The sequence below is a fragment of the Arachis hypogaea genome, chromosome 15 (assembly GCF_003086295.3).
Source record: "Arachis hypogaea cultivar Tifrunner chromosome 15, arahy.Tifrunner.gnm2.J5K5, whole genome shotgun sequence".
NCBI classification, from domain to species: Eukaryota; Viridiplantae; Streptophyta; class Magnoliopsida; order Fabales; family Fabaceae; genus Arachis; species Arachis hypogaea.
Window position 1 is genome coordinate 129,179,979 of NC_092050.1, and position 12,969 is coordinate 129,192,947.

Sequence of the window (12,969 nt, forward strand, 5' to 3'; positions counted from 1 at the left end):
TTACTTTTAGGGATGTTTTCATTATTTTTTATGTTAAATTCACATTTCTGGACTTTACTATGAGTTTTTGTGTTTTTCTATGATTTCAGGTATTTTCTGGCTGAAATTGAGGGACTTGAGCAAAAATCAGATTCAGAGGTTGAAGAAGGACTGCTGATGTTGTTGGATTCTGACCTCCCTGCACTCAAAGTAGATTTTTTGGAGCTACAGAACTCAAAATGGTGCGCTTCCAATTGCGTTGGAAAGTAGACATCCAGGGCTTTCCAGCAATATATAATAGTCCATACTTTGGCCGAGTTTAGATGGCGTAAAAGGGCGTTGAACGCCAGTTCTACGCTGCAGTCCGGAGTTAAACGCCAGAAACACGTCACGAACCAGAGTTGAACGCCAAAAACACGTTATAACTTGGCGTTCAACTCCAGAAAGAGTCTCTGCACGTGTAACATTCAAGCTCAGCCCAAGCACACACCAAGTGGGCCCCGGAAGTGGATTTACGCATCAATTACTTACTTCTGTAAACCCTAGTAACTAGTTTAGTATAAATAGGACTTTTTACTATTGTATTAGACATCTTGGGACGTCTAGTTCTTAGATCATGGGGGCTGGCCATTCGGCCATGCCTGAACCTTTCACTTATGTATTTTTAACGGTAGAGTTTCTACACTCTATAGATTAAGGTGTGGAGCTCTGCTGTTCCTCATGAATTAATGCAAAGTACTACTGTTTTTCTATTCAATTCAACTTATTCCGCTTCTAAGATATTCATTCGCACTTCAACATGAATGTGATGAATGTGACAATCATCATCATTCTCCCACGAATGCGTGCCTGACAACCACTTCCGTTCCACCTTAGATTGGATGATTATCTCTTGGATCTCTTAATCAGAATCTTCGTGGTATAAGCTAGATTGATGGTGGCATTCATGAGAATCCGGAAAGTCTAAACCTTGTCTGTGGTATTCCGAGTAGGATTCAGGGATTGAATGACTGTGACGAGCTTCAAACTCGCGAGTGCTGGGAGTAGTGACAGACGCAAAAGGAGGGTGAATCCTATTCCAGTATGATCGAGAACCTCCAGATGATTAGCCATGCAGTGACAGCGCATCGGACCATTTTCACAGAGAGGATGAAAAGTAGCCATTGACAATGGTGATGTCCTTACATAAAGCCAGTCATGGAAAGGAGTAGGACTGATTAGATGAAGACAGTAGGAAAGCAGAAGTTCAGAAGAACGAAAGCATCTCTATACGCTTATCTGAAATTCTCACCAATGAATTACATAAGTATTTCTATCTTTATTTTCTGTTTATTTATTATTATTATTCGAAAACTCCATAACCATTTGATATCCGCCTGACTGAGATCTACAAGATGACCATAGCTTGCTTCATACCAACAATCTCCGTGGGATCGACCCTTACTCACGTAAGGTTTATTACTTGGATGACCCAGTGCACTTGCTGGTTAGTTGTATCGAAGTTGTGAATGAAAAATGATTTATTAAGACGTGCGTACAGAGTTTTTGGCGCCGTTGCCTTAGATCACAATTTCGTGCACCACTACTCTACCAAAAAGCAAACATGCAATCGGCTGTAAGTGAATTTTCAAGACAAAACTCAACATTGATTGGAGTGTGGAAAGGCACAAAACACGCCTTATTGCCAAGGGATTCACTCATCAAATTTCTGGACACAATTACTTCGATACAGTCATCCCTGTTGTCAATGCAAGATGAATACACTGAAAATTCTTCTTGCTGTGGTAGCATCGAAGTCTTGAATTGTTCACCAACTTGACTTGAATACAATATTTTTTCATGAAAATCTCCTTGAAGATGTCTATATGAAAACCCCACCAGGCCTTGAAGTCATTGATTCTAGCTTGGTATGCAAACTCACAGGATTTCTATACGGATTAAAGCAAGCTAGTTGACATTGGCACACAAAACTTGCATCAACCCTCATCAATTTTGTCTATCACCAATTAAAGCATGACGATGATTGCCTCTTCACTAAAGACACCTCTGACTCCTTCACTTCTATTCTTGTTTATGTGGACGATCTTGTCCTGACAGATAATTACATGAAAGAGATTTAAACAGTAAAGGATCATCTCCACCACCTTTTCCAAATCAAAGATATTGGTAAGCTAAAATACTTTCTAAGAATCGAATTTGCTAGAAGTAAAGAGGGTATCACCATGAACCAATGCAAGTATTGTTTTGAATTACTAGAAGACTATGGCATGTTGGCAGCAAAAGGATCCACTATCCCAATGAATTCTTCCATAAAATTGTCAAAGGATACAAAAATGAAACTGGAGAGCAACACTGAGTACTGAAAATTGATCGGAAGACTACTTTACTTGGCTAACACAAGGTCAGAAATTGGCTACGTCATAGGAAAATTAAGCAAATTCCTGGAGTGTCCTACTGATAATCACTTTAAAGCTGGATTAAGAGTCTTGAGATACTTAAAATCTGCCTCGTCACAAGGATTATTCTTCTCATCCGAGTCTGATCTTAAGGTCACAGCATATTCAGATAGTGATTGGGCAGCATGCCCTGATTCCAGATGATCAGTGACTGGATACTGTCTTTTTGTGGGAATGAGTCTCATCATATGGAAGAGCAAGAAGCAGCATGTGGTGGCAAGATCCTCAGCTGAAGCTGAGTATAGAGCTCTTGCAGCAGCCACCTGTGAAGCTTAATGAATTGCATTCATCATGGTTGAACTCAAACTGCCACTTACAAAGCCAATTGTTATATATTGTGATAGCCAAGTAGCATTACACATTACTGTCAATTTGGTGTTTCATAAGAGAACAAAGCACATCGAAGCAGATTGCCATATAGTTCGTGCTAAAGCAAAAGAGAATGTGACAAGTTACTACCCATTAAATCTGTAGAATAAGCTGTTGATATCCTGACCAAAACACTCAATCCCAAACTGTTTGCATCTTGTCATTGCAAGTTTAGGCTCCCTGACATACATGCGCCTGACTTGAGGGAGGGTGTGACTTGACATCCATGCCTTTCTCACTTTACTGCATACATGTGTTAAATAGTATAGAAGTTTGTTGGTTTGTTAGCATTAGTTATGTTAGCATATTTATCATTAGTCAGTTAGTTACTCTTTGAAATTATGTATAAATAGACCAACTTATACCAGAGGAAGTTAGTTCAATCACATTTTTCATTTTTGCATTTTTTCTCACACTGAGAATGGGAAAAAACTTTCTCCAATTCATTCGAGTTCTTGAGTGTCTCCCCTAAAGCTCAAGCAACACTTTTCACACATGGATTCTTGGATTTTCAATTAACAAAACATGAGTTATCAAATGCAGGTTCAAGTAAATTAACCCATCAACAACAAAAAAACTTCACAGTCAGGGATGAGATCCCAAAATAGCAAAATGGCAAGTTTTTTTTATGGGACAAAAATTTTAGAATTTAGCTAAAATTTTAAAAACTAAATAGAGATTTGTAACATCATCTCTTTTTGATGTCTTGGGCCACTTTTTTTGAATGAAATCTCTTCTTTTTTAAAAAAAAAAGTAATTGGTCATCAAATCAATAAAAATAAAAATTTAAAAGTGTAACTATTTTTTTTATTTTGACCAATTTCCTATCAAATAATTTTTTATTTTGAATTAGACTAATTTAATAATTAATTTTCAATTAACTAAATCAAACCAATCAATTCAATCTAGTTCTTCAATTCAATCTAGTTCTTAAAAGTTAAAACCATAGATTTAGCTAAAAATAAAATTTTAAGAGAGTTCTATAGAATCTGCCTACTATAATTATATAATTTGGAGAGAGAATGGATGAGATATTGAGATGCATATTTATATATATGTAAAAAAAGGCCACTTTATGTTTATCACCTCAATTATTTTTCATATTAATAAGATGTTATTAATTTTAGTATGGTAAGTAATATAACTTTTTCCCGATTACATAAGGGAAAAAAGGGGGAATCTAGGAGCCATTTAAACTACAATTTATTTTCGTAAATATTAATTAAGTAGGGAATGTTAAATAAGACATAGAATATTTAAACACAATGAACAAAAAGAAAGCAAAACTAAACAAAGTTGGTCAGAAATTATAAACTTTGAATAAAAAAATAAAATAAAATAAAATTTTGCAATTTCTTTTAAATTTGATTCTCGGTCCGTATATATTCTCTTTAAGGAAGCCGTTAACAAAAATAAAAATAAAAAGCTGCAGCAAATAAAGAAGGAGACCACTTACATAAAGACACAAAAAATGTCTTTATTTAAAGACGTTCATAGGTGTCATAGTATGATTGGACATCTCTATTAAACCGGTTAATAAGCTATTTTTTAATAGTTCAGAATAAAATCGATTTATTAAAGAAAAATAATAAACCTAATTATCCGTATTATAATTATTAGATTCGGTTTGTTTCGATCAATTTACACAATATAAACCGAGTTATATTTAAATTTTTTATAAAAAAACAAATATATCCTTAATTTTTAATTTTACAAACATTTAAATTCTTAATAATTTAAAAATACAATTAAACCCCTATAAAAAAATAATTCTAACCCTAATCCATTATCCTGTCCAAGCCCAAATTCAAGCCTATCGGTGAAATGGTGAAATAATTTGCAGCCTTCTGAGATTCCCCCAAACTCACTCGATCATGCTCAAACCTGGAAAGAAGGGATGTTCTCGGTAATACAATTCATCAATTCCCAAATTCAAAGTCGCAATCTTTCGAGAATTTACAGGAACTTAACTTACAGCAGGTAAAGTGGCTACTAATCTTGAAAGGCCCAGGTCTGTGATGACTCATTGCAGTGCTAATAGAGTTATGTTGAGAAGGCATTCCTCAAGCCAAGTTCTTCCTTCTGGAAGTAAGAGACTCTGGTGGAAGATGTTACTCTGGAGCCATAGGAACATACATAGACATATTTCAAGCAAATCAACACAGGTGAATCCTGGTGTGGCTGTAACGCACAATCCATACGGGTACTCTTCCGACACCCTTGAACCGAAGCACAAGCAGTCACCAAGAAACGTGGAATGGTAAGTATTGTATTCCATTCATTACGATTAATCACATGAAACCTTACCAGTTACCGATTATGAACGCGAGTGTGATTCAGAAGAGAGACGAGAGGATGTTTCGGTTGAGTAAGAACAAGGCTTATTCGAAATCTGCAGCTGATACAAGATTTGAGTTCTGATTCTCTCATTTTAAGGCTCTTCAGGTAATTTAATTTAATTTTTATTTTTCCCTTATTCTTCCATTTACATTGATAAATGCTAATGCAATAGTGTGTGAAGTAGAGTTCTGTTTTTTTTTTCACGTTAGCTTAATACGCTTCGTATGTTCGCAATTGTTGATCCGCGGTGATGAATTGATTATGCGTTTGGTGCGCAATTTGCAATGCAAGCCTCAGAATCTTAGATCCTACTATTGTAATTTAGAAACAGCAAAAACTAGTGCTTTATTTGTTGAATTTTATCAAAGATGATGAAATTTATTATGTGAAGAAGTTTAGTATTTTGGAAATGGATGATAATTAATTAAGGTGAACTAAAGTGAAGTTGTTCTGTTGAGCTATAATATAGAATCCTTGAGACTTGAATGTTTTATCAAATGCAAGTAGCGGATCGGGTTGTTGGTTTGATATGAATAACAAGTGTTCATACATATTTTTGTTCACATTATTAATAAAATAATACTAAGCAGTGGGATAAATCATAATATTGAATGACTACAGTGACATGTTAAAAGTAAGCAAAGATGACTTATCTTTAAGTTCTAAAGTAGTTGTAATCAAGGGGGGAAATGTTTAAATCACCAAAATTATACTCTTTATATCCAAATTTTGCTGCTAAAAAAGTTGTATGTTGATTTTAGAATTGTTTTAAATAGTAATTCAGTGTGCGGGGAAATAAAGGAAATAGATGGTTCTGTTAATAATAACAAATGCTGATTCTCTTGTTTGTAGGTACCCAAGGGATGGGAAGCTCTTTGTTTCTGTTGTTTCGGTAGAAAGTGGTAAAGCTATTGCAAAGTCAAGCAAGGTGCTGGTGCAATATGGGAGTTGTCAGTGGTCAGATTCTTTTTCAGAATTTGTATTGTTTCCAGGAGATAATTCTTCCAAGGAGATTGATGAATGTCTCCTCAAGCTTATTGTTGCCATGGTGCTGATACTATTGCTGTTTGCTTTTCCTATTGTGTATATTCTACTTTGTAGTTAAGATGTTTCTTTATCAGTTAGAAGTTTGTTTGAATTATGATGTGGCTTAACAGGGACCATCAAGGTCTAGTATCCTTGGAGAGGTCACTGTTAATATGGCAAGTTATGTGAGTTCAAATGCTGAATCTCCACTTTCACTCAAGCTGGGTAAGTGGCAACCATGGGACAGTTTTACATGTCAGATATACAAATAAAGTTGTCTTACTTTTATTGAGTGCAGAAACCTGGATGGTTGTGTTACTGTGGTTGGTTTCGCTGGGATTTAATTGTAGTCAACTTTGGGGGAAAAGTAACATTGGAAATCTGGAATATATTGCTGAGTATTGAATGTATCTTATTAATTCCAATTACTCTTGTTAATCGACAACTTGTTTTCTTTGGGTAATCTCTGTTCATTCAAGCGGTATTCACTGTAATTTTACTCTCTGATATACAATGTTGCATAGGATCATATGGAATTATATTTCTGCCCAAAGTTTTATAACTTGTATTCAATTGAAGTCTTAGCCACTAGATTCTGTGAGAGAGAAATGATAGTTAATTAGTTAGAGATTTGGTTGGAACGGCATGCATCATTCTCTTGTAAACAAAATTTTCAAGATTACATCATTGAGATTATAAACACATAATAAAGTCATAAAAAAGTTAATTACAATTAAAGACTTTGTTAAATTATCCATTGAAGCTGTACTCTCTGATTTTTTACAATGAAGCAAAGCTACAGATTTGTACTTGATTGATTCTCCTATACATATCTCTAAATGTATTTACACAGCATGACTCAAAACCACGACGAAACAAAGCCTCCTTCTAAGCAATGGGTTTGTCAAAAAGCTTAACATCCATGTTCACATTCTAATACTTCTTTCCTCCTATTTGCTATCATAAACCAGGTTCATGAGCCCAAAAAGCATCTGAATCCGGACAAAAAGAGAGAAAAATCTTGGATTTCTCTATTTGCTATGTGCCAATTGACAAAGCGAGCTTGTATCGACTTGAACAGAAAAAGGATGACCATAAAAAGATAGCATTTATCATCTTCCCTGCAAGATCATATCCAAACTTGAAAACAAGGACCAACATAAAATATACTAGAAGCAAAGCAGAAAGCCCATCTAAAAGCAGTTTCTCAAAGGAATAAATAAATGGAGTTATTAAAATTTTTCTTTTTTCATCACAAAGACAGTGCTTTATCTGTGATAACTCAAAACTCCAGGAACAAAAAATTATGAGGGGCATCCAGCAGTTATTGGCAAGTGGTGGGCTACTGGAAAGAAATAGATAGAAGCTACAAACCCAAATTACCTAAAGTGGATGGGACCTTGGAAATTTGGCATCTCAAGTATTGCTCTATGTTAAAATGTCTATAGTGGACAAATGAAGATGGCACCAATTTACTCAGACCATGCTTACATCAGTACTGTCATAAGCTTACATCTTAGGATTATGCTTTATCTATTAGAACATGTTGTTCATTGGAACCTATATAAATTTTGAAATACCATCCTTCTTTTCCAGAACAAAAAATAAAGCATACTCAAAGTTGTTAGCTATTTTCATTTTTTTTAGTAGATAACATTCTGTCGGTGAAGGTTCTTTACTTGTAGAAAACAACAAATTAAATGCACACAAATTGAGGATTCACCCAAAATTCAAGAATTATGAACATAGAAATCCTATAGGTGTTGACAAAACAACAAAATCAATGTGCTAATGAATTGTAAGTTGAACAAGCATCAAAATATAGCCAAAAGTGCCTCATCCAAGAACAATGTGCCTAACATTTTCGCAATTTAATCTTTATAGTAGATACAACACATAAATAAAATGCAAAACATTACATAGGCATTCAATCAAGCATGTGGTGTGCAATGCTGAAGAAGCCCTTCATGGACATACAAACTGAGACCAAGAGATTCAGGCAAACAACACTTGATTTGATTTTCATTTTTAGCATTCAGCAACAATCGTTACAAATCAGTAACAAGTAATCCTTAATCACACTAAACCTGAAATCAATAAAGCTAAACAAAAATTTTAGTAATGATTTGATTTCTATTTTTAGCAGCAGCAAGAAAATTTCAACAAAAGCTTCAGGAATTAAAAAAAGAGCAACAGCACAAAATCAATTATTTGATTTTCCATTAACCCAGTCACAGTTTCACATTCAAAAATCAACAAGGTCACATTCAAAAGCCAACAACAGGGCATAAAAGGAAGAGAAGAACCGAAGTGAAGGCAGTGCCGCTAACCTTCGACGACGACATGGACGGCACCCGGTGAGACGACAGCGAGTGGCAACACAGCGGCGAGCTGCTCCAAGTTCGAGAGAATCCAGTGAGGACGGGGACAGGGGGAAGGAGGACGCCGAACTACGAGAGAGGAAGTAGAGGCGCCGACAGCACGGACGGCGGCGGCACCGCGACAGAACAGTTGCAGGGAGAACTTAGGGTTTTAGTAGGGTGAGTTTGGAAGGTGCTATGGGTTCAGACTTCAGGTGATAGTGATATATGATTCACGTATTGGGGAAGGAAATGTGCGGGTGTTACTTGTTAAGGGAAAGGGGTGGGTTTGGAAAGTGGACCAGATTATTTTTCAAATCGGTTTTTTATTGAACCAGTTAGACCGGTCAGTCTGGCCGAATTTTAGAATATTAAAATTGATTTTAATTTGGTTAATTAAAAAATTTTAAAAAAATCGGTTCACTAAAAACGTCTAATAATATGATGCCACGTAGGCGTCTTTATAAAAATTCATTTTCAGTAACTTTATGGGAGCATCCCCTAATAAAGAAACCGGGATGCACTCAACAGTCAAAACTCTATCTCTACATTTTTTCCTTCCCTCTCTTTCTCTCTCTCGACTCCTGGCGGTATCACCACCACCCCCACCACGGCAGATGGCGGAGCAACACAGCTGCTGCTCATGCTGCTTCAGCTTCATAATAACCATGGGCCTCACCGCCCTCTTCTTCTGGCTCTCCCTCTGTGTTGACCAACCAAAATTCTATCTCGAGTCAATTTACGTTCCTGCCCTCAACAGATCCCTTCTATCAACAACAAAAACGACACCGTTTTATTCAAAATAAAGTTCATGAACCCTAACAAAGACAAAGGGATCAAATACGATGCCGTTCGGGTCAACATCTCCGTCTTCCTCTCCCAAAATATCACGCGCCAACTCCACCGCCGTCTCTCCTTTCTACCAGGGTCGCCAGAAGAAGGCGCATAAGCCTAGCTCTGCCTCCTTCGTCGGAAACCTTACGCCGGCGGCGGGGATGGACGGGAATGTGTATTTTCAGGTGGATTTTGCGACCGCGGTGAAGTACAAGATCTTGTTTTGGTACCCGAAGCGACACGGTATGTGGGGAGGGGCAAATGCGGAAATTAACAATGGGGGTGTGAAGGTGTATCCGAAACCGGTGAGGCTTGGCAACGAGCCACCGAGGATCGTGAACGGCGCACCAGAGTTCTGTGGAGGCTATCGTGCGCTTCTTCCGCTATTCCTAGTTGCGTGGATAATGCGCACTCATTGACTTGACTTGACTTGACTTCACTAGTCTGTATTTTTATTGGAGGAATTATTTAAATTAATTTAATTTAGTTATTTATTTATTTATTTTTAAAAAGCAGTGAAACACTGAAACTTAAAGTTCACTGCCATTTTTCCCCCTCACGTAGACTCTCTTGTTTTATTCATTCATCATTGTGTCATGTAAACCCAAAAAATGGAACATTAATTATTTACTTTAGCGGTTAGTATTCATTTCACTGCCATTAGTTCTGTTCCCAGTCTGCATTCATTGTCAACTATTACCTTATGCACTTGTATATTGCTATACATTAATGCGTGCAGTTTGACTAATCAATGATGGAGTGAAAATAGGAACTCTGGCATTAATCAATGGTGCTAAATCACAAGGAAGATTGTTGGTGTATGTTTTGTTGATACTTGATACTCAGTTGTAAGATGATTTGATAATGGTGACTTTGGTGTTATTCTCATCAAAGTTGTTGATGAGAATGCCAAAGTCATTCGATGAGTAAGAGGGTGGATAGTATATTGTGTTTGTAGTATGATCACATTTTTGGTGATGCTGCTGCTGGATATTTCATTATTTTGGATGCCGTTACATTCATTATTAAATGTTGGAGTTCATCATTGACTAGCAATCAAGGAATTGTAGGCCGTGATGCATAGTTGTAAGAACCGAACTGGTAATAAAATCGGTCATGTTATTAGTTCACTGGTTTATCGGTTCAACCGATAAATTACTGGTTGAACCGATAAAACCGGTTTTATATAAATAAAAAAATATAAAAATAACTTCCTTTTTCATTATAATAAAATGTTTATTTAAACATATTCTAGTGTTAATGCATATGTTTAGTTGTGTATCACAAATAATATCAAAGGTAGATCAATTCCAACTTACAAGAATTCGTCTCATATGTACCAATATGTACCAAAGGGCATACAATATGGTTGACGAATATCATGTTATGAAAGAGTTTAATTAAAGTTAAAATTCAAACCCAGCAGCCAAGCTTCTAATCTACAAAATGCTAAAAACTTTGATGATAATTTGCATGGTAATAGAAATACCATAACGGTAAATAACACAATACCTATAACTAAATCTAAGTAGGAAAACTTATTAAGCAACTGGTATATCGCTTCTATGGAGTAACAACCTCAAGCCTTGTTTGGTGCTTCTTCAACTTTTTGTAGCAAGACATGACAAGATGAGTCCTAAGCAAGTTGATATGATGCACAGAAAATCCGAAAATAAAATTTGTGAATGATATATGAATGCTAGAATATGCATTTAGCCTAATCATGCCAGTCACATTTAGCATATCTAACTGAAATTCGGAACCTCATAAACTAGGTTGGTAATTTCATGAATTGAAGAAAGAGAACCCAAACTTAGAAACCATACCAATTACAATTCAGTAATGATATATCTTCCTGAACATCTTCCTAAATATTCTCCTTATTTCTAAATAGTGAGAACATAAAAATCACTCGTTAGTTTCTTTGTTTATAAATTAGAAGGATAAATAATTTCTCATTAAGTTTTTGTAGAATTAAATGTAACAAGCAACCATAGAAACTTTATCAAGTAAAATCATGAGAAGAAGATAAATTGCCACGCAAATTCAGAGTGTAAGAAGTAGCCACAAAATTGAATTCGGACTTCCAATGAAGGTAAAATTATGTACCACTTCTTTGTTGCCCTTGCCTCTAGTGAAAAACTTGTAATTCCCATAGATGAATGCACCCCACCCAGCCAACGAAACAAGCACAAACTGCAATGGCAGAAGATTCAGAAATACTTAAAATATTACCATAAACAAATATCAGGGAAACAAGACAATAAAGTAACTAAAAATATAACATAAATATAACACCAATAAACAGAATTTCATGATCAAGAATTAACAAATATATCATAAACTGAATAATTAAAAAATCAGAGATAATGCAGAACGCAGAGAAGTGAAGAATGAGCAATGAGGAGACCACCAACCTGTTCGATAGTCCGAGAGAGGACGCAGAGGATGGAGAGGACACGATGACGGCGACGACGACGTGGAGCCGCGGAACAAGGAGCTGCGACGAAGGGGACGGCTTGCGACCCAAAACGCGACGGTGAGGTGAGGTTGAGATGTCATTGGAGGCGCACCATCTCCGGCGAGATGAAGAAGACGACAGGCCAGCGGTGAGTTGATGTGAGGTGAGGTTTTCTTCAACTACGGTGTGATGAGCAGATGAGGTGAGAAAGACTTGAAGGAGGGTTACTGCCGTTTGCCCATTTAGGGGATTAGGGTTACAGAGAAGGGGGTTAGTTCGAGTGTTTTCTTTTTTTTTTTTTTAAAATCCAAAACGACATCGCGTTTGGAAAAGGGGAAAAAATTCCCGAACCGGCCGGTTATACAAAACCGCCGGTTCTCCGGTTTTTGTCAAAACCTGATGGTTCAAATCGGTTTTCTCCGGTTTTATTCCTTATCCGATCAGAATGACCAACCGGACCGGCCAGATGACCGGTTCATCGGTTTTTCGGTCGAACCGGCCGGTTCGGTCCGATTTTTACAACTATGGATAAGGCATGAAACACTAGATGCGTTTATTTTGTTTACAGTGTAAACGAAATATGTGCACTTTTATTTGGTTTATACTGTAAACGGGATATGTGAATAATTATGACATTTACAGTGTAAACGAGATACATTATAACAAATTTTCAGCAGCTATAAAAGGATGTACAACCTTTTGTATTCTTCACAAACATCTCACTTCTTCCTCTCTTCCGTTTTTCTTCAGAAAAATAAGCCAAAATGTCTAGTGGTGGTGAATGTGTGATCGTAATAGTGGACGAATGTTTAGCACCAACCATGTCTCAGACAGTTGGACAGCAGTCTCATCTGTCGTGTCATCCTGCCATTGATACAGTCCAACCTATCGGTGTCAACATCCATGTACCACAAGGTGCAGTTAGGCAAAGCTATCACTTTAAACCCTTGTATAGAAAGGTCTGGATGGCGAAGCAAAAGGCAATTGCACAGATATATGGTGATTGGGAGGAGTCATATAATAAGGTGCCTAGGTTGCTGCAAGCACTGCAGAGTTGTTGTCCTGGAACAATATGTGAGTTCAAGGTCGTACCGTACTATGATGGACTCCTTATGGTGCACGACTGTAGCATGTTTGATAAAGT

General features: G+C 36.6%; 1 long non-coding RNA gene and 1 pseudogene across 2 annotated transcripts; both read left to right on the forward strand.

Annotated features, from left to right (window-relative positions):
- Nucleotides 1-4,592: 4,592 nt before the first annotated feature.
- Nucleotides 4,593-6,608, forward strand: LOC112750655 (uncharacterized). 2 transcript variants are annotated; one of them, XR_011873045.1, is made up of 4 exons: nucleotides 4,593-4,710; nucleotides 4,782-5,064; nucleotides 5,145-5,249; nucleotides 5,997-6,608. It is a non-coding gene; the product is annotated as an uncharacterized lncRNA (long non-coding RNA). The 2 variants fall into 2 exon arrangements; XR_003175956.3 differs by having other exon boundaries at nucleotides 4,661-5,064.
- Nucleotides 6,609-9,061: 2,453 nt separating this feature from the next.
- Nucleotides 9,062-10,013, forward strand: LOC112747151 (protein NDR1-like; annotated as a pseudogene).
- The last annotated feature ends 2,956 nt before the right edge of the window (nucleotides 10,014-12,969 follow it).